Source organism: Macaca fascicularis, chromosome 6 (genome assembly GCF_037993035.2).
Source record: "Macaca fascicularis isolate 582-1 chromosome 6, T2T-MFA8v1.1".
NCBI classification, from domain to species: Eukaryota; Metazoa; Chordata; class Mammalia; order Primates; family Cercopithecidae; genus Macaca; species Macaca fascicularis.
The window spans coordinates 126280266-126300768 of NC_088380.1; the positions used below are offsets into that span (position 1 = coordinate 126280266).

General features: G+C 38.2%; 1 protein-coding gene and 1 non-coding gene across 5 annotated transcripts in view; one reads left to right on the forward strand and one right to left on the reverse strand.

The window, feature by feature from the left end:
* Positions 1–1249: 1249 nt before the first annotated feature.
* On the reverse strand, positions 1250–1353 carry LOC123574291 (small nucleolar RNA U13). Its single transcript, XR_006699174.1, has one exon. It is a non-coding gene; the product is annotated as a small nucleolar RNA U13 (small nucleolar RNA).
* Positions 1354–5129: 3776 nt separating this feature from the next.
* Positions 5130–20503, forward strand: part of FAM170A (family with sequence similarity 170 member A) — a 33651-nt gene continuing 18277 nt past the window's right edge. For all 4 annotated transcript variants that reach the window (XM_065546674.1, XM_073994095.1, XM_065546673.2 and 1 more), the window contains exon 1: positions 5130–5536. The gene's annotated coding sequence lies outside the window, so the exon portion shown is untranslated. The remainder of the gene's footprint in view (positions 5537–20503) is intronic.

Here is a 20503-nt window from a genome sequence, read left to right on the forward strand (position 1 = left end):
AAACCTCCATGTCCTTTCTACCCACCCTGAGTGGAGTCCCCAGGGGTGGTCTGTCTGTGCTGGCTAGTTCTATCAACCACCTGTGAATTTCTGATGTTATTTCCCCCCTGCCCTGCTTCTGCCCTCATGTTGATAGGCTGGCTGCCTTCGGAGGGGTGATAGCCTTTGCTCTCAGTCAGTAGCCTCTCCTGGTACCATTTTTGCCTATGCCTCTGATTTCTTTCTTGGAGTTCTTGATGTAAGCTGGGTGGAAGTGGGATAATGCCTTCTTCTCCCTTTGGGGATACACGAGGATCTCAAAGCAAGGTTTTTAGCACATATATATTTTTATTCTTAGATGTACAGCCTTCTCTCTTTTTGGTACTGAGATCTGAGGCCATGAAGGCAGGTATGGTATGGACAAAGCTGGAAAAAAGCTTAAATGCTGTATTAAGACCATCACCTCATCCTCTGTTTGGCTCCTGATGAAAACAGATTTTAGCCTTACTCATTCCATTAGTTAGCCAGAGCGGCGCAGAATCTCAGCACTAAATAGAACCTAGACTCAAGCTTGGGCAACCAAAAATGTCATTTTTTTGTGCTCAACCCAGGGCTGACTTTTCCCCCTTCTCTTTTCTGTTCTCTTTCTTGTATTCTTGACTTCTGATTCTTTGATTAATTGAATTTCTTTTATCCTTGGTTCACGAAGTGAAAGCTGCTTTGAAAGCCAAAACTCCTTAGGTCAGATCCATCTCACTGACAGAAGGGAAGGAATGAAGGAAAACCTCCTGAAGCAGTTATCTATTTCCAATTAGAAGAGGGACATTCTACTTCCTTCTAGTGGTGAGTGACATCAAATCAGCTAAAAAAGGATCTCATTACCTACAGATAAGAAATAAGAACTCTGAAACTCAATGATGTTGTACATATACAACAAAACAAATCTAAACTTGGATTAAAAAGCAGTGTTTAAAATTAACCCAGGGAGGCAGAGCTTGCTGAATTTGCATTTGTGGGTGGCAAGTATCTAGAAGCCCTGTTCTTGTTTTACTGTCTGGAGAGAGGTGAATGTCCCCTTTCTGAATTGGAACTCCTAAGAAAATTGCTGAGGAGCCACCCTCTCCCTTTATATTCCGAGCATCTCTTCAAACTACCTCAAGCTCACGAAAATTGCAGAGGATCAGATGCCATCTGACAGTTTGCAAATTATTTGTTGGAAGGTGTTTCTCAACCAAATAATACTTTTATTTTTATTTTTGTTTTGTTTTCAGGTCAGACAGGTAATGTGCCAATGTCGTAACAAGGTTCAAGGGTGGCACATCTCCCACACGTGCTTGAACACCCAGTCATCATGCTCATGAGCTACAAAAGGATCACTCAACCAAGTAACACTTTTAGAAGGCAGAATAATGCAGTAATCTGGGTGCAGGAGACCTGGAATTTCTCTTTTTTATTGACTATGCCACCATCCTTTCAGCGTTAATTCCCTTCTCTACCTCCCTTGGTCTTTTCTTTTGTAAACAGGCTTCATCTACATGATCCCTCGTTCTCTAAAATGCACAGTCTACAATTGTGGAATAGGCCTTCCTACCCAGTGAGTTTCTTCAGACCCCAGTGGAAAGTTTCTAGTTGTGATGGGAGATGTTTTCTCTTACATTTATAGAGCACCTCCTAGGTATCAGGTATTGTGCAAGGCACACTTTACATGTGTCACTTAGTAGTGATGGCGATGATGATGATGATGACAAAAACATTGCCCAGATTCTGTGCTAGACACTGTTCTAATCAGTTTACATATATTCACTTGTCTAAATCCTCATCACAAACTCTATGGAGTTGGCACTATTATGATCTTCATTTTGCAAATGAAGAAATAAACAGATAAACAAAAGAGAGCCCAAGGTCCTAGAACTGTCCTCAATATTCACAAACAACAGAACAGTTGTCCTGTGTTTATAGATGAGGAAGTTGGGGTTCTAACTAACTGTAGAAAACTGCCTGTGGTCACAGAGCAAGTAAGTAGCACACCTGGAAATCAAACTCACATCAAAATCATTTCAGATCCCAACCACTTTCCCCTTTGCTGCTTTGTCTTCCCAGAGGCATTTTTGCTTTGTTTTAAACCACACAGCATGGCACTTTTAATGAAATAAAAGTTTGCCAAATGAAAAGCAGATTAATGAGATATTTGGGATGTTTTGCAGTAAATAAATCTCTTTCAGAATTCTCATCTTCTCCCACTCAAACTGCTAAAGTCATAACAGTAACAATTACCTCAGCCTAGTTAAGGCAGTGTGGGAGTGAACCTCTTAATTTTATTGCTCAGGGTAGACACTTGAGACCAACAACATTTTCCTTTAGCTTGCTGAGGCACAGGTCAGAAATGGGATATATCAAATGTTGGCTTTCCCCATCAACCACTTCTTGTTCCTCCTGCTTTAGCCATGTCTTGGAACACCATTAATTTAGGAGAGAAGTTGAGCTTAAAATTGGCTCAACATTAAAAATATAATAAATGTCAATGCCAACCTGTTTGTCAAATAGATTGAACCTAGAGCATCACTTCAACACGACTGCCTGGGACTTGAGGAGGGCAATTTTCTTTTCTTTTATAAAGTTGATCTTAGATAATCCCTGAAAATCTTCAAACATCCCCTGTGAAAATGAGAGACCAGAACAGAAATGTGATTATTTCTAGATGATATACAACTGAACTTGAAGCCAGATGCTCACATTTATATTCAAGAGGAATGTGGGTGTCTACTTATGCTAGGTGTCGGGAATATGAGGGATATAAAGAAAAGCAAGTCTCAGTCCCTTCTCTATGAGAGAGTAATCTATTTAAGGGACATGAGATGTAAGCTGTAATAATCTGTGCTGTGAGGGAAGCATGCCATTTACTGCCTATTTACAAGTATTATGTCAAGCACTTTATACAGGAACATGGCAAGGTAAAGGGTATTATCCCCATTTCCAGGGAGGAGGGAAACTGAGGCTCAGAATGCGTTGTCCTGGGCTGATGGCTTGTTTATTAGTGCAGCTGAAATTCAAACCCAGGTGGTTCTAATGCCAGACTTGTGCTCTCTCCTACATTTTACTATTAACCAAACAGAATATCATTTGGCAATTAATGGTTTAACTTATTAGGCATGCCTTCACGGGAGTTAAAGGTTTATGTAGATAGCTCACCAAGTTGCATGACATTTTGAGACAATTATTTTTGACCTGAGGCGATCTGGAAGAATCTTGAGCGAATCAAATCATATAGAAATCAAAGCAAATATGTAATAAACATTTAACAAATATTAGGTATTATTGTTGTTGTCAATGTTGCATTAAGATTAAGCTGGCATAAAACATTAGAATCTGTTCAGTGCATGGAGCAATTACATTAAACACAAGGGTATACTCTATCACCTACCCAACAGTAGGGTAAAGAAATAACCATGAAACCAGGTGGTAAGAGTTTCTACAGCACTGATTGCAAATATTAATCTCTGTGGCCCCAGTAATTTTGAGAGCTGTACATAGTGGGTCCTCAATAAATGTTGAATAAATGAATGTTTTATTTTGCTGATTTTTAGAAGATTTTTCTACTTATGAAAAATAAAAGGAAAGTACACAACAAAACCTTTCACCCATTTCTTGTGCTTTTATGTTTCTGGGGTAAGGCTTATGGATGGTCTTCAGGTGGGGGATAGAAGAGGCCTAGTTATCATTTGGCTAGATTACTTGGGAATAAATAATGGTTTTGAATTTTGACTTGGCTACTTCAAAATACCTGGATCAGGTCAGCAAGAGTTAATGTTGTGATGTGGATACCAAAGAACTAGTGTTAGATGAAGTATTTATGATGGAGAAAGTAAGAACACAACTCTATTTTGTTTTGGTCAGGGCTTACTTGGAATATTGTATACAGTTGTGGGAAATGTGCATTAAGACAAATATAAAGCAACTAGGACACATTTAGGGGAAACTTGGATGGCAACAGGGAAATAAACTCTGAATGTTTGGAGGATGGGACTGTGCAGCTTATGAAAAGACTGAAAGGGCTGAGATAATAGTCTTGAGATATTAGCAGGGCTGTCTAATGGAAGCGGAATGTAGACTTGTTCTCTGTGGCCCCAAAGGAAGCAACTAGAAACAACAGACTCTGGGAAGTAGATTTGGCCTTACAAGGAAGAGTTTTCTATTATACTTGCCCAGAGATATAGTTTTCTTTAGAAAGTGGAGAATTACCGCCCCTGAACGTGTGTGAATATTTTCCAGGTAACTACTTGGTGGAGCCATTGTAGAGGAAATTCAAGGGTAGCATGGGGAACGGATTTCACAAACATCAGAGTCCTTCCCAGTCCTGAGCATCCCAGCAACTGCTGGATTATCTTTCCAGGCTTTGCCTCCACCTCAAGGAGGTGGGACTGGTCACCAGAGTTGGGATATACTTTTGGGGGTGGAATGATGGATGGCAGGAGATGGAAAGAATCCACAGTGACAGAGCAGTTGCTTCGTCCATTCTAATTCTGGTCTGCCATTTTTTTATTTTGACTTTTCTATACACTGCACACACCTGCTTTAGACTGTGGGAACTAGGAGGCCCAGAGACTACAACAATGTAATTTGTGATCTTCAAGTTAGAACTTCAATATCTCATGCAATTGGGTTCTTAGAAATGTTATTTGACAATCATGTTATCAGCTATTAAATATTGTCAGGCTCCAATGGTATGACAGTCTAACTTGACTACTCTAATTTTAGGTTTATAAAACTTGTGGCTACTTCCTTTCTCTGGAGGAAGACAGAACTTGAGTTGTTTCCAAAATTGCAATGAGATAGAAATTTTGGGACACCTGAAAGACAGAGAACCAATAAAAAGATTCCACACATCCAAGTAGTCTTAAAAATTACCCACATGGTAGATGCACGGCTCCCAGCTCTGTGTCAGGTTGGAATCTTCAACCGTTCAGATGCTCTTAAGCCTCTCTGACCCCTTTCTACCCACTAAAGAACTGAACGTGAATGACAGAAGGTTTTTGCTTATAGGTTACAGCTAAACTCCTTTGGTGACAAACAGCAAGTATTCCAGCAAAAGGAGTAGGAGGTTGACCACTTTATTGTTTTTCTCGGGGCAGATATTGTGAGCTCATGCAGCAGTGACCTCAGTTGTTACATCTAGGAACAAGTTTCTCTCTAACCCTTTATAGAAGTATAAACAGCAGGAAGGCATGATTTATAGACCAAGAGGCATTGTAAGCATGGGAGCTGCTAGCTATTCATAGTCCCCCTCTCATTGTGGATACGCTGCCCATCTCTTGGAAGGGACACTGAAACCTTGGCCAGAGCCTGTTAATCCCACTTACTTTCATGGATTGATGTCAAGGGTATCAGGTCCATAGAGATTTCAAAATTCTACAAAACGGGTTCAGTGGAAGATGTTGCTCAGTTCAGAGTAATCCTTTTGGACCAGGAGTTTTCCTAGGCACCAGCAATCATCTGAGCTCACTTTGTAAGGATTGCTTCTCTTGCTTCTCATTTATATACTGCAACAAAGTGTCTGATGGTAAGGTTTCTTTCACAATTGTGGGTTTTATCTAAATCTCTGGGCTCTTCTATAATTAAATTTTGATTGCTGTGTAGTTATTTGAACTTCTGTGAATCTCTGTTCTACTCAGCAGTAATAAGGTCTGTTAACATTATTAATTTGGCTATGGGTGTATATATATATATAGTGTTTTTTATGTTCTTAATACATTGTTTCATACAGGCACACCATCTCAGGAAGATCTAGTCTGTTGCAAATTTATGCAGAAGTTGAATATTTTTGTTGTTTTCTCACCACCACCCTCATCTACCTGCTAACCAGATACTATTCCTTCTCTTTGCTGTGTCCATATCTTTTATTCCTTTAAGAGATGACTTAATTCCTGACTTGTTTTCCTCTAATCATTGCTAAAACATTGGTTGATAATGCTTTAAATTAAGGTATCACTTCTCACAAAAGTACTTCTATTTTAATAAGAAACTTTGAAAGTTAAATATTCAAAGTGCTGACTCTCCATGGTTAAATTTTAGGCAGTGGAAAAAATAGTTTTTGGTAAAGATAAAGGGAGTTGGGTTTATTACACAAGACAAGCAGCATTCTCACTTTGCTTCAGATACGTGGGTATGGTGACAGGCCTGACAAATCCCTCCTTTTACAGATAAATGCAGAGATTGCACTTCTGGGCTTGTGTGAAGAAAAGTAAGAGAGAAACCGGTTGGGACATTGTTTGGGCCAGGGAGAAACAAGATCCAGTACTTTGGCAATTTTTTAGGCTTTTGTGTTTATTTTGAGGGGCAGGTGGCGGGGTAGCGGAGCTTAAACCAAGTTCAAGGAGTTGTGGGGAATCCAGAGATGAGAAATTATAGCCTCTACTTTCCAAGGATTTATATCCTGTGTCATGAGGAAATCAGGTATGTTCATTAATAGACCGACCTGAAGGCAGGATATGAAAAGGGCTATCATAGAAGAACAACTAACATGCTATAGAAATGTGTAGTCCAGGCTGGGCGCGGTGGCTCACACCTGTAATCACAGAACTTTGGGAGGCTAAGGCGGGCCTGAGGTCAGGAGTTCAGGACCAACCTGGCCAACATGGTGAAACTTTGTCTCTACTAAAAATACAAAAATTAGCTGGGTGTGGTGGCTGGTGCCTGTAATCCCAGCTACTCGGGAGGCTGAGGCAGGAGAATTGCTTGAACCTGGGAGGTGGGAGTTGCAGTGAGCTGAGATTGTGCCACTGTACTCTAGTCTGGGAGACAGAGCAAGACTCCGTCTCAAAACAAAACAAAACAAAACAAAAACAAACAAAAAACCCCAGAAATGTGTAGTCCATTCCCAATGGGATATCTGAAAAGGCTTCTTATAGAAAGTGGAACTTTAAAACAAATTGTACTTTGAACATTTGTTCTATTGAAAGAAATAACTTGAGCAAGGACCTGCACTCTATTTCAAGAGGGAAACTTGGCTTACTTGAATAGAAGCTAAAGGGGAGTGTTGTGCTGTAGGCTAGAAAATTCCATAAGGATTCCACCCCTGCAGGGCTTTGAATGTTTGGTTGGGTATTTTAGACTTAATTCTCCTCATATTAGGAAGGCATTTAAGATTTGAGCTGGAGAGTAATATTCTTTAAAAAAGTGTCTCCAGCCAGGGTGCATTAAAGGGATGGAATGATATACTCATTTGTCCACCATTTGGGGAAGGTTGGAAGACCACCTCTAATTCATAAGATGTGCATGGATCTATAGAAGCAAAATAAGCAGCATATCTTAATGCATAATCTTTATCCCATATATGTGCTCTTTTCTCATCTTGGAGCAAATATTTGGCAGCCAAGTCTTTAAAGTAATAAGAGCAAAAGATATTTGGAATAATTCTTTCAGAACCATTTGTTATTTTGCACAGACCTGTGAGCAAATAGGATCGAGCCAAGGCATTTACTATATTGTGTGGTTCTGCAGAGGCTGCCATGCTATTATATATACTTTTATCTCGGGTAAAACTCTGTGGCTGCTGCTACCACAATTACTCAAATACCCGAAGTGTCAAAAAATAATAATAATAATAATTGAAATAGCAAAGTCAGAGTCAAGAGTTTTTCCATTGTTTCTTGAAGTCTTAGAAAGATTGTTTCCTTTGTATTCCCTATATTCAGAATATAATTTGTATTCCCTATATTCAGAATATAAAAGAGTCTCAGAAATCCAATCTTTACTAGGCTAAACATTTCAAAAGGGAGTAAAATTATTTTGCAGTTGCTTTTCAGTTTAAGGCATGTGCTTTAGGAACTTCCAAACCTTCCTCTTGAAGCTATTTATGAATAAGAAAAACAAAACAAAAAACTAAGTAAATACCATTTAATCCCAGCTACATTGTCCTCATGTAAACATCCTAATGCAGCATGATGGAAAAAGTTCCAAATTGTGACCTCTGAGATCTGAGTTCCAGCCCTAGTTTTGTGAAAATATAGCTTGATGGGTTTGTCGAGTTTTGTATTTAATGATAAGGAATCAGGATTTTTTATACAGTCTCTGTGCTATTCAGTAGTACTGTCCACAAGCATTAAAAAAAAAAAAAATAGAGACAGGGTCTTGCTCTGTTGCCCAGGTTTCTGTACAGTGGTGCAATCATAGCTTAGCTCACTGCAGCCTTGAACTCTGGGGTTCAACTGATTTTCCTGCTGCCTTTCAACTAAAGGATTCAACAGGTGTGCACCACCACATCTGGCTAATTTTTTATTTTATTTTTTGTAGAGACAGGGTCTTGCTATGTTGCCCAGGCTGATCTTGAACTCCTGGTTTCAAGGGACTTCCCACCTCTGCCTCCAAAGTGCTGGGATTCTAGTCATGAGCTTCTGTGCCTGTTCACAAGTATTTTTGACTCAGGACTCTAGAATATGGGGTGGCCCATGATAAGATTGTATTTCCTGGTCAACGATTTTGAGTGAAAGTGATCTGTGTGACTTCTAGGTCAGAACATTTAATGCCCAAGTGACACTTCCCAGAATTCTCTTTCCTTCTGTAATACCTGAAAAATTTCCAGAAAGTGGTGGTTTTATAAGCCTGGGTGCAAGAATGAGGACAATGAGGAGCAAACTCCCAGCTGACCCACAGAGAGTATGCACTAGGATCAGGAAACCTTGGTTGTTTTAAGCCACTGAGATTTTTGTGGGTTATTTGTTAACAATAGAATAAGCAAGCTTATTCTTGATTGACATAGTCTCTAAAGAGTGTAATGGTGATGAATGAGGGAAAGTTTCATACTTACAAAAGGTCTTCTTTTTTCTTAAATTAAAAATTTACAGAGCTTTCTATAGATAGATGTTTAAACTGCTTTTAGGGGAAGCAAGTTTCCTATCACTGGCAATAGTGAAATGTGGACTGGGCAACCTCTTGATGGAGGTTGCTATAGAAATTGAAGAATAAAAGGTGGTTAAAGAATTTCAAAGTTCGTTCTAGTTTAAAGGTATTCAGATTTGCAATTCCTGAGGGTAACTCTTGCACCTTACATTTTTGCAGCAGGTATGGTTTATAAAGTGCTTTCTCCAGTGTCAACTTATTTGCTGTCCTGTGAATAGCAAGAAATTTAATCTACTGTGCCTTCCATGGAGACTTGCACAGGCATTAAGAAAAATGTATTTTGTAGGAGAAGCAAGATAATTACTAACCTGAATCCCACAGCGACCAACCTCGATCTTTAAAATTTTTTTTAAAAATTTTTGTAGGTATATAGTAGGCGTGTATATTTATGGAGTATATAGGTGTATATATTTAATATATTTTATATATTAAAACCTGAGATGTTTTGATACAGGCATACAACGTGGAATAATCACATCATGGAAAATGAAATATCCATCCCCTCAAGCATTATCCCTGTGTTACAAACAATCCAATTACACTCTGTTAGTTATTTTAAAATGTGCAAATAAATTATTATTGACTATAGTCAACCTGTTGTGCTATCAAGTACTAGGTCTTATTCGTTCTTCCTAGCAATTTTTTTTTTGTACACATTAACTATCTCCACCTCCCCCTCAACCCCCCACAACCCCTCCCAGCCTCTGGTAATTATCCTCCTACTCTCTCTTTCTGTGAGTTCAATTGTTTTGATTTTAAGATCCCCCAAATAAGTGAGAATATGTGATATTTGTCTTTCCCTGCCTGGCTTATTTCAATTAGCATAATTACCTCTAGTTCCATCATGTTGTTGCAAATAACAGGATCATTCTTTTTTAATGGCCAAATAGTACTCCATTGTGTATATGTGCCACATTTTCTTTATCTATTCATCTGTTGATGGACACTTAGGTTGCCTCCAAATTATGGCTATTGTGAGCAGTGCTGCAACAAACATGGGAGTGCAGATATCTCTTCGATGTACTGATTTCCTTTCTTTTGGGTATATACGCAGTAGTGGGATTGCTGGATCATGTGGTAGCTTTATTTTTAGTTTTTTGAGGAACGGCCAAACTGTTCTCTATAGTGGTTGTACTAATTTACCTTCCTACCAACAGTGTACAAAGGTCCCCTTTGCTTTACATCCTCACTAGCATTTGTTATTGTCCATCTTTCAGATTTAAGCCATTATAACTAGGGAGAGATAATATCTCATTATAGTTTTGATTTGTATTTCTCTGATGATCAACGATGTGATGTTGACCACCTTTTCCTATGCCTGTTCGTCATTTGTATGTTTTCTTTTCATAAATGTCGATTCAAATATTTGGCCCATTGTAAAATCAGATTATTAGATTTTTTACCCATAGAGTTTTTGAGTTCCCTATATATTCTGGTTATTAATCCCTTGTCAGATCGGTAGTTTGCAAATATTTTCCCACATTCTGTGGGTTGCCTCTTTACTTTGTTGATTGTCTCCTTTGCTGTACAGAAGCTTTTTAACTTGATGTAATCCCATTTGTCCATTTTTGCTTTGATTGACTGTGCTTGCCTCAAGAAATTTTTGTCCAGACTAATGGCCTCAAGAGTTTCCCCTATCTTTTCTTCTAGTAGTTTTATAGTTTGAGGTCTTAAATTTAAGCCTTAAATCAATTTTGATTTGATTTTTGTATATGGTGAGAGACAGGAGTCTAGTTTCATTCTTCTGAATTTGGATATCCAGTTTCTCCAGCACTACTTACTGAGGGATCATCTTTTCCCCAGTGTAAGCTCTTAGCACTGTTGTCAAAAATGAGCTCACTGTGGTTGTGTGGATTTGTTTCTGGGTTCTTTATTCTGTTTCATTGGTCAATGTGCCTGTTTTTATGTTAGTACCATGCTGTTTTGGTTACTGAATCTCCATAGTATAATTTGAAATCAGGTTATGTGATTCCTCTAGTTTTGTTCTTTTTGCTCAGGAAAGCTTTGGCTATTCTGTGTCTTTTGTGGTTCCATATAAATTTTAGGATTGTTTTTTCTATTTCTTTCAAGAATGTCATTAGTAGAATAGGACTGAATCAATAGACTGCTCTGTGTAGTATTGATATTTTAATAATACTGATTTTACAATCCATTAGCATGGAATACCTTTCCATTTTTTTGTATCCTCTTCAAATTCTTTTTTTTTTAAATTTTTTAAATTTTTATTTTTTAAATTATACTTTAAGTTCTAGGGTACACGTGCACAACGTGAAGGTTTGTTACATATGTATACATGTGCCATGTTGGTGTGCTCCACCCATTAACTCGTCATTTACATTAGGTGTATCCCCTAATGCTATCCCTCCCCCTCCCCCCCAACCACACTACAGGCCCCCGTGTGATGTTCCCCTTCCTGTGTCCAAGTGATCTCATTGTTCAATTCCCACCTGTGAGTGAGAACATGTGGTGTTTGGTTTTCTGTTCTTGTGATAGTTTGCTGAGAATGATGGTTTCCAGCTTCATCCATGTCCCTACAAAGGACATGAACTCATCCTTTTTTATGGCTGCATAGTATTCTGTGGTGTATATGTGCCACATTTTCTTAATCCAGTCTATCATTGATGGACATTTGGGTTGGTTCCAAGTCTTTGCTATTGCGAATAGTGCTGCAGTAAACATACGTGTGCATGTGTCTTTATAGCAGCATGATTTATAATCCTTTGGGTATATACCCAGTCATGGGATGGCTGGGTCAAATGGTATTTCTAGTTCTAGATCCCCACCAACAGTGTAAAAGTGTTCCTATTTCTCCACATCCTCTCCAGCACCTGTTGTTTCCTGACTTTTTAATGAACGCCATTCTAACTGGTGTGAGATGGTATCTCATTGTGGTTTTGATTTGCATTTCTCTGATGGCGAGTTATGATGAGCATTTTTTCATGTGTCTGTTGGCTGCATAAATGTCTGCTTTTGAGAAATGTCTGTCTGTTCATATCCTTTGCCAACTTTTTGATGGGGTTGTTTTTTCCTTGTAAATTTGTTCTAGTTCTTTGTAGGTTCTGGATATTAGCCCTTTGTCAGATTAGTAGATTGCAAAATTTTTCTCCCATTCTGTAGGTTGCCTGTTCACTCTGATGGTAGTTTCTTTTGCTGTGCAGAAACTCTTTAGTTTAATTAGATCCCATTTGTCAATTTTGACTTTCGTTGCCATTGCTTTTGGTGTTTTAGACATGAAGTCCTTGCCCATGCTTATGTCCTGAATGGTATTGCCTAGGTTTTCTTCTAGGGTTTTTATGGTTTTAGGTCTAACATTTAAGTCTCTAATCCATCTTGAATTAATTTTTGTATAAGGTGTAAGGGAGGGATCCAATTTCAGTTTTCTATATATGGCTAGCTAGTTTTCCCAGCACCATTTATTAAATAGGAAATCCTTTCCCCATTTCTTGTTTTTGTCAGGTTTGTCAAAGATCAGATGGCTGTAGATGTGTGGCATTATATCTGAGGGCTCTGTTCTGTTCCATTGGTTTATATCTCTGTTTTGGTACCAGTACCATGCTATTTTGGTTACTGTAGCCTTGTTGTATAGTTTGAAGTCAGGTAGCATGATGCCTCCAGTTTTGTTCTTTTGGCTTAGGATTGTCTTGGCAATGCAGGCTCCTTTTTGGTTCCATATGAACTTTAAAGTAGTTTTTTCCAATTCTGTGAAGAAAGTCATTGGTAGCTTGATGGGGATGGCATTGAATCTATAAATTACCTTGGGTAGTATGGCCATTTTTGCAATATTGATTCTTCCTATCCATGAGAATGGAATGTTCTTCCATTTGTTTGTGTCCTCTTTTATTTCATTGAGCAGTGGTTTGTAGTTCTCCTTTGAAGAGGTCCTTCACATTCCTTGTAAGTTGGATTCCTAGTTATTTTATTCTCTTTGAAGCAATTGTGAATGGGAGTTCACTCATGATTTGGCTCTCTGTTTGTCTGTTATTGGTATATAAGAATGCTTGTGATTTTTGCACATTGATTTTGTATCCTGAGACTTCGCTGAAGTTGCTTATCAGCTTAAGGAGATTTTGGACTGAGACGATGGGGTTTTCTAAATATACAATCATGTTACCTACAAATAGGGACAATTTGACTTCCTCTTTTCCTAATTGAATACCCTTTATTTCTTTCTCTTGCCTGATTGCCCTGGCCAGAACTCCCAACACTATGTTGAATAGGAGTGATGAGAGAGGGCATCACTGTCTTGTGCCAGTTTTCAAAGGGAATGCTTCCAGTTTTTGCCCATTCAGTATGACATTGGCTGTGGGTTTGTCATTAATAGCTTTTATTATTTTGAGATACGTTCCATCAATACTGAATTTATTGAGAGTTATTAGCATGAACAGCTGTTGAATTTTGTCAGAGGCCTTTTTTGCATCTATTGAGATAATCATGTGGTTTTTGTCTTTGGTTCTGTTTATATGCTGGATTACGTTTGTTGATTTGTGTATGTTGAACCAGTCTTGCATCCCAGGGATGAAGCCCACTTGATCATGGTGGATAAGCTTTTTGATGTGCTGCTGGATTCGGTTTGCCAGTATTGTATTGAGGATTTTGCAGGATATTATCCAGGAGAACTTCCCCAACCTACCAAGGCAGGCCAACATTCAAATTCAGGAAATAGAGAGAATGCCACAAAGATACTCCTTGAGAAGAGCAACTCTAAGACACATAATTGTCAGATTCACCAAAGTTGAAATGAAGGAAAAAATGAGGACATTCATCAGGGATATTGGTTAAATTTCTCTTTTTCTGTTGTGTCCCTGCCAAGCTTTGGTATCAGGATGATTTTGGCCTCATAAAATGAGTTAGAGAGGATTCCCTCTTTTTCTATTGATTGGAATAGTTTCAGAAGGAATGGTACCAGCTCCTTCTTGTACCTCTAGTAGAATTCGACTGTGAATCCGTCTGGTCCTGGACATTTTTTGGTTGGTAGACTATTAATTATTGCCTCAATTTCAGAGCCTGCTATTGGTCTATTCAGGGATTCAACTTCTTCCTAGTTTAGTCTTGGGAGAGTGTAAGTGTCCAGGAACTTATCCATTTCTTCTAGGTTTTCTAGTTTATTTGCATAGAAGTGTTTATAGTATTCTCTGATGGTAGTTTGTATTTCTGTGGGATCGGTGGTGATATCCCCTTTATCATTTTTTATTGCGTCTATTTGATTCTTCTCTCTTTTCTTCTTTATTAGTCTTGCTAGTGGTCTATCAATTTTGTTGATCTTTTCAAAAACCAGCTCCTGGATTCATTGATTTTTTGAAGGGTTTTTTGTGTCTCTATCTCCTTCAGTTCTGCTCTGATCTTAGTTATTTCTTGCCTTCTACTAGCTTTTGAATGTGCTTGCTCTTGCTTCTCTAGTTCTTTTAATTGTAATGTTAGGGTGTCAATTTTAGATCTTTCCTGCTTTCTCTTGTGGGCGTTTAGTGCTATAAATTTCCCTCTATACATTGCTTTAAATGTGTCCCAGAGATTCTGGTATGTTGTATCTTTGTTCTCATTGGTTTCAAAGAACATCTTGATTTCTGCCTTCATGTCATTATGTACCCAGTAGCCATTCAGGAACAGGTTGTTCAGTTTCCATGTAGTTGAGCAGTTTTGAGTAAATTTCTTAATCCTGAGTTCTAGTTTGATTGCACTGTGATCTGAGAGACAGTTTGTTATAATTTCTGTTCTTTTACATTTGCTGAGGAGTGCTTTACTTCCAACTATGTGGTCAATTTTGGAATAAGTGTGATGTAGTGCTGAGAAGAATGTATATTCTGTTGATTTGGGGTGGAGATTTTTGTAGATATCTATTAGGTCTGCTTGGTGCAGAGCTGAGTTCAATTCCTGGATATCCTTGTTAACTTTCTGTCTCGTTGATCTGTCTAATGTTAACAGTGGAGTGTTAAAGTCTTATATTATTATTGTGTGGGAGTCTAAGTCTCTTTGTAAGTCTCTGAGGACTTGCTTTATGAATCTGGGTGCTCCTGTATTGGGTGCATATATATTTAGGATAGTTAACTCTTCTTGTTGAATTGATCCCTTTACCATTATGTAATGGCCTTCTTTGTCTCTTTTGATCTTTGTCGGTTTAAAGTCTGTTTTATCAGAGACTAGGATTGCAACCCCTGCCTTTTTTGTCTTCCATTTGCTTGGTAGATCTTCCTCCATCCCTTTATTTTGAGCCTATGTGTGTCTCTGCATGTGAGATGGGTCTCCTGAATACAGCACACTGATGGGTCTTGACTCTTTACCCAATTTGCCAGTCTGTGTCTTTTAATTAGAGCATTTAGCCTATTTACATTTAAGGTTAATATTGTTCTGTGTGAATTTTATCCTGTCATTATGATGTTAGCTGGTTATTTTGCTTGTTATTTGATGCAGTTTCTTCCTAGTATCAATGGTCTTTACATTTTGGCATATTTTTTCAATGACTGGTACTAGTTGTTCCTTTCCATGTTTAGTGCTTCCTTCAGGAGCTCTCGTAGAGCCGGCCTGGTAGTGACAAAATCTCTAAGCATTTGCTTGTCTGTAAAGGATTTTATTTCTCCTTCATTTATGAAACTTAGTTTGGCTGGATATGAGATTCTGGGTTGAGAATTCTTTTCTTTAAGAATGTTGAATATTGGTCCTCACTCTTTTCTGGCTTGGAGAGTTTCTGCTGAAAGATCCGCTGTTAGTCTGATGGGCTTCCCTTTGTGGGTAACCCGACCTTTCTCTCAGGCTGCCCTTAACATTTTTTCCTTTATTTCAACTTTGGTGAATCTGACAATTATGTGTCTTGGAGTTGCTCTTCTCGAGGAGTCTTTGTGGCATTCTCTGTATTTCCTGAATTTGAATGTTGGCCTGCCTTGGTAGGTTGGGAAGTTCTCCTGGATAATATCCTGCAGAGTGTTTTCCAACTTGCTTCCATTCTCCCCGTCACTTTCAGGTACACCAATTAGACATAGATTTGGTCTTTTCACATAGTCCCATATTTCTTGGAGGCTTTGTTCGTTTCTTTTTACTCTTTTTTTCTCTAAACTTCTCTTCTCACTTCATTTCATTCATTTGATCTTCAATCACTGATACCCTTTCTTCCAGTTAATCAAATCAGTTACTGAAGCTTGTGCATTTGTCACGTAGTTCTCATGTCATAGTTTTGAGCTCTATCAGGCCATTTAAGGACTTCTCTACATTGGTTATTCTAGTTAGCCATTCGTCTAATCTTTTTTCAAGGTTTTTAGCTTCTTTGCGATGGGTTTGAACTTCCTTCTTTAGCTCGGAGAAGTTTGATCATCTGAAGCCTTCTTCTCTCAACTCGTCAAAGTCGTTCTCCATACAGCTTTGTTCCCTTGCTGGCGAGGAGCTGTGTTCCTTTGGAGGGGGGAGAGGCACTCTGATTTTTAGAATTTTTAGCTTTTCTGCTCTGTTTTTTCCCCATCTTTGTGGTTTTATCTACCTTTGGTCTTTGATGATGGTGACTTACAGATGGAGTTTTGGTGTCGATGTCCTTTCTGTTTGTTAGTTTTCCTTCTAAAAGTCAGGACGCTCAGCTGCAGGTCTGTTGGAGTTTGCTGGAGGTCCACTCCAGACCCTGTTTGCCTGGGTTTCAGCAGTGAAGCCTGTAGAAGAGTGAATATTGCTGAACAGCAAATGTTGCTGCTGATCATTCCTTTGGAAGCTTCGTCTTAGATGGGCACCCGGTTGTGTGAGGTTTCAGTCTGCCCCTACTGGGGGGTGCCTTCCAGTTAGGCTACTCGGGGGTCAGGGACCCACTTGAGGAGGCAGTCTGTCCATTCTCAGATCTCAAACTCCATGCTGGGAGAACCACTACTCTCTTCAAAGCTGTCAGACAGGGATATTTAAATCTGCAGAAGTTTCTGCTGCCTTTTGTTTGGCTATGCCCTGCCCCCAGAGGTGGAGTTTACAGAGGCAGGCAGGCCTCCTTGAGCTGCAGTGGGCTCCACCCAGTTTGAGCTTCCCAGCCACTTTGTTTACCTACTCAAGCCTCAGCAATGGTGGGTGCCCCTCCCCAAGCCTCACTGCTGCCTTGCAGTTTGATCTCAGACTGCTGTGCTAGCAATGAGGGAGGCCCTGTGTGCGTGGGACCCTCTGAACCAGGCGCAGGATATAATCTCCTGGTGTGCTGTTTGCTAAGACCCTTGGAAAAGCGCAGTATTAAGATTGGAGTGACCCAATTTTCCAGGTGCTGTGTGTCACGGTTTCCCTTGGCTAGGAAAGGGAATTCCCTTACCCCTTTCGCCCCCTGGGTGAGGCCATGCCTTGCTGTGCTTTGGCTCTCACTTGGTGGGCTGCACCCACTGTCCTGCACCCACTGTCTGACATGCCCCAGTGAGATGAACCCAGTACCTCAGTTGGAAATGCAGAAATCACCCATCTTGTGTGTTGCTCATGCTGGGAGCTGTAGCCTGGAGCTGTACCTATTGGGCCATCTTGGAACTGATACCCCTCTCCAAATTCTTTAATCCATGTTTTATAGTTTTCATTATAGAGATATTTCACTTCTTTGGTTAATTCCTAGGTATTTAATTTCATTTGTGGTTGTTGTAAATGAGATTACTTAATTTTTTTTTTTCAGATTGTTCACTATTGGTATATAGAAATGCTGCTGATTTTTGTATGTTGAGTTTGTATCCTGCAACTTTACTGAATTTGTTTATCAGTTGTAATAGTTTTTTGGTAGAGTTTTTAGGTTTCTTCCGAATGTAAGAGCATATCCTCTGCAAATAAGGATAATTTGACTTCTTCCTCTCTGATTTGGATGCCCATTATTTTTTCTCTTGTCTCATTGCTCTAGCTAGTACTTCTTGTACTATGTTGAACCACAGTGTTGAAAGTGGGCATCCTTATATTCCAAATCTTAGAGGAAAGGCTTTCAGTTTTTCCCCATTCAGTATGATATGAGCAGTGGGTCTATTGCATATGGCTTTTATTATGTTGAGGTATGTTCCTTCTATACCTAGTTTTTCTAGGGTTTTTTTTCATGAAGGGATGTTGAAATTTATCAAATGCTTTTCTAATGTCAATTAAAATGATCATATGGTTTTTGTCCTTCATTCTGTTGATATGATGTATCGCATTGATTTATCTGCATATGTTGAACCATGCTTGCATCCCTGGGATAAATCCCACTTGGTCATGATGAATGATCTTTTTAACACATTATCGAATTTGGTTTGCTAGTATTTTGTTGAGGATTTTTGCATCAATATTCATCAGAGATATTGGCCTGCAGTTTTCTTTTTTAATGTGTCTTTGTCAGGTTTTGGTACCGGGGTAATACTGGCCTCATAGAATGAGTTTGAAAGTAGTCCCTTCTCTATTTTTTGGAATAGCTCGAGTAGGATTGGTATTAGTTTTTCTTTAAATGTTTGGTAGAATTCAGCAGTGAAGTCATTGAGTCCTGGCCTTTTCTTTACTGGGAGACATTTTATTATGGTTTCATCTTGTTTCTTGTTATTGGTCTGTTCAGGCTTTGGACTTCTTCATGGTTCAATCTTATAGGTTGTATGTATCTAGGGATTTGTCTATTTCTTCTAGGTTTTTCAGTTTATTGGCATATAGTTGTTCATACTAGCCACTGATGATCATCTGACTTTCTGTGGTATAAATTGTAATGTCTCCTTTTTCATCTCTGATTTATTTGGATCTTTTCTCTTATTTTCTTAGTCTGGCTAAAGGTTTGTCAATTTTGTTTAACTTTTCAAAAATCCAACTTTTTGTTTCATTGATATTTTGTATTGTCTTCTTTCAATTTCACTTAGTTCTGCTCTGATTTTTATTATTTATTTGATTAATTTTGCATTTGGTGTGCTCTTGCTTTTCTAGTTCTTTAAGGTGCATTGTTAGTTTGTTTGAAGTTTTTCTTCCTTTTTGATGTTGTAGGTACTTGTAGGTATAACATTTGCTCTCAGAGCTGCTTTTGCTGTGCCTCATAGGTTTTGGTATGTTGTGTTTCCATTATCATTTGCTTCAAAAATTTTTTCAATTTCCTTCTTAATTTCTTCATTGACCCACTGGTCATTCAGGAGCATATGTTTAATTTCCATGTATTTGTATAGCTTCCAAAATTCCTCTTGTTATTGATTTCTAGTTTTATTTCATTGTGATAAGAGAAGATGCTTGACATGATTTCATCTTTTTGAATGTTTTTAGACATGCTTGGTGACTTAACATATGATCTGTCCTTGGGAATAACCCATATTCTGAGGAAAAAAATTTGTATTCTGTAGCTACTGGATGAAATGTTCTGTAAATATCTATTAGGGCAATTTGGTCTATAGTGCAGACTAAGTGTGATGTTTCTTTGTTTATTCATCTGCAAGATCTTTCCAATGCTGAATGTGGTGTGTCGAAGTCGTCAGCTATTATTACATTGATGTCTGTCTCTCTCTTCAGCTCTAATAATATTTCCTTTATCTATCTATGTGCTCCAGTGTTGGGTGCATATATAAGATTGTTATATCCTCTTGCTGAATTGACCCTTTTATTATCATATAGTGGTCTTCTTTGTCTCCTTGTATAGTTTTTGTCTTAAAATCTATTTTGTCTGATATAAGTATAGGTACTCCTGCTCCTTTTCAGTTTCTATTGGCATGGATTATCTTTTTTCCTCCCCTTTCTTTTATTTCTATGTGTGTCTTCATAGGTGAACTGTATTTCCTGTATGCAACAGATCACTAGGTCCTGTTTTTTTTTTAAATCCATGCAGCCATTTCATGTCTTTTGATAGAATAATTTAGTCCATTTATATTCGTTGTTAATATTGATAAGTAAGGACTTACTCCTACCATTTTCTTATTTGTTTTCTGGTCTTCTCTCCCTTCTTTCTTCTCTTTCTGTTTTCCTTTTAGTGAAGGTACTTTTCTTTGGTGATATGATTTAGTTTCTTGCTTTTCATTTTTTCTGTATTCATTATATGTTTTTTGGTTTGAGGTTACCATGTGGCTTGCAAATAGTATCTTATAACCCATTATTTTAAGTTGATAACAACTGTTTGCATAAACAAGCAAGCCAAAGGAAAGCTAATAAAGATGTTATGCCTTAATTTTGTCTCCTGATTTTTAACTTTTTGTTATTTCTATTTGTATGTTATTGTACTATCTATGTCTTGAAAAGTCATTGTAGTAATTATGTTTGATTGGTCCATCATTCAGTCTTTCTACTTAAGATGGTTTATACACTGCAGCTACAGGTTTTTAATATTCTGTGTACTTACTATTACCAGTGAGTTTTTTTTTTTTTTTTTTTTTTACCTTCAGATGATTTGTTATTGCTCATTAGCATCCTTTCTTTCTGACTGAAGCACTCCCTTTAGCATTTCTTGTAGGATAGGTGTGGTGTTGATTAAATCCCTCAGTTTTTGTTTGTCTGAAAAAGTCTTTGTTTTTCCTTCATGTTTGAAGGATATTTTCATGGATATATTACTTCTAGGGTAAACTTTTTTCCTTCAGCACTTTAAATATGTCATGCCACTCTCTCCTGGTTTGTAAGGTTTCCACTGAAAAGTCTGGTGCCAGATGTATTGGAGCTCCATTGTATGTTATTTGTGTGTGTGTGTGTTTTTTTTTTCTCTTGCTGCTTTTAGGATCCTCTTTTAATTCTT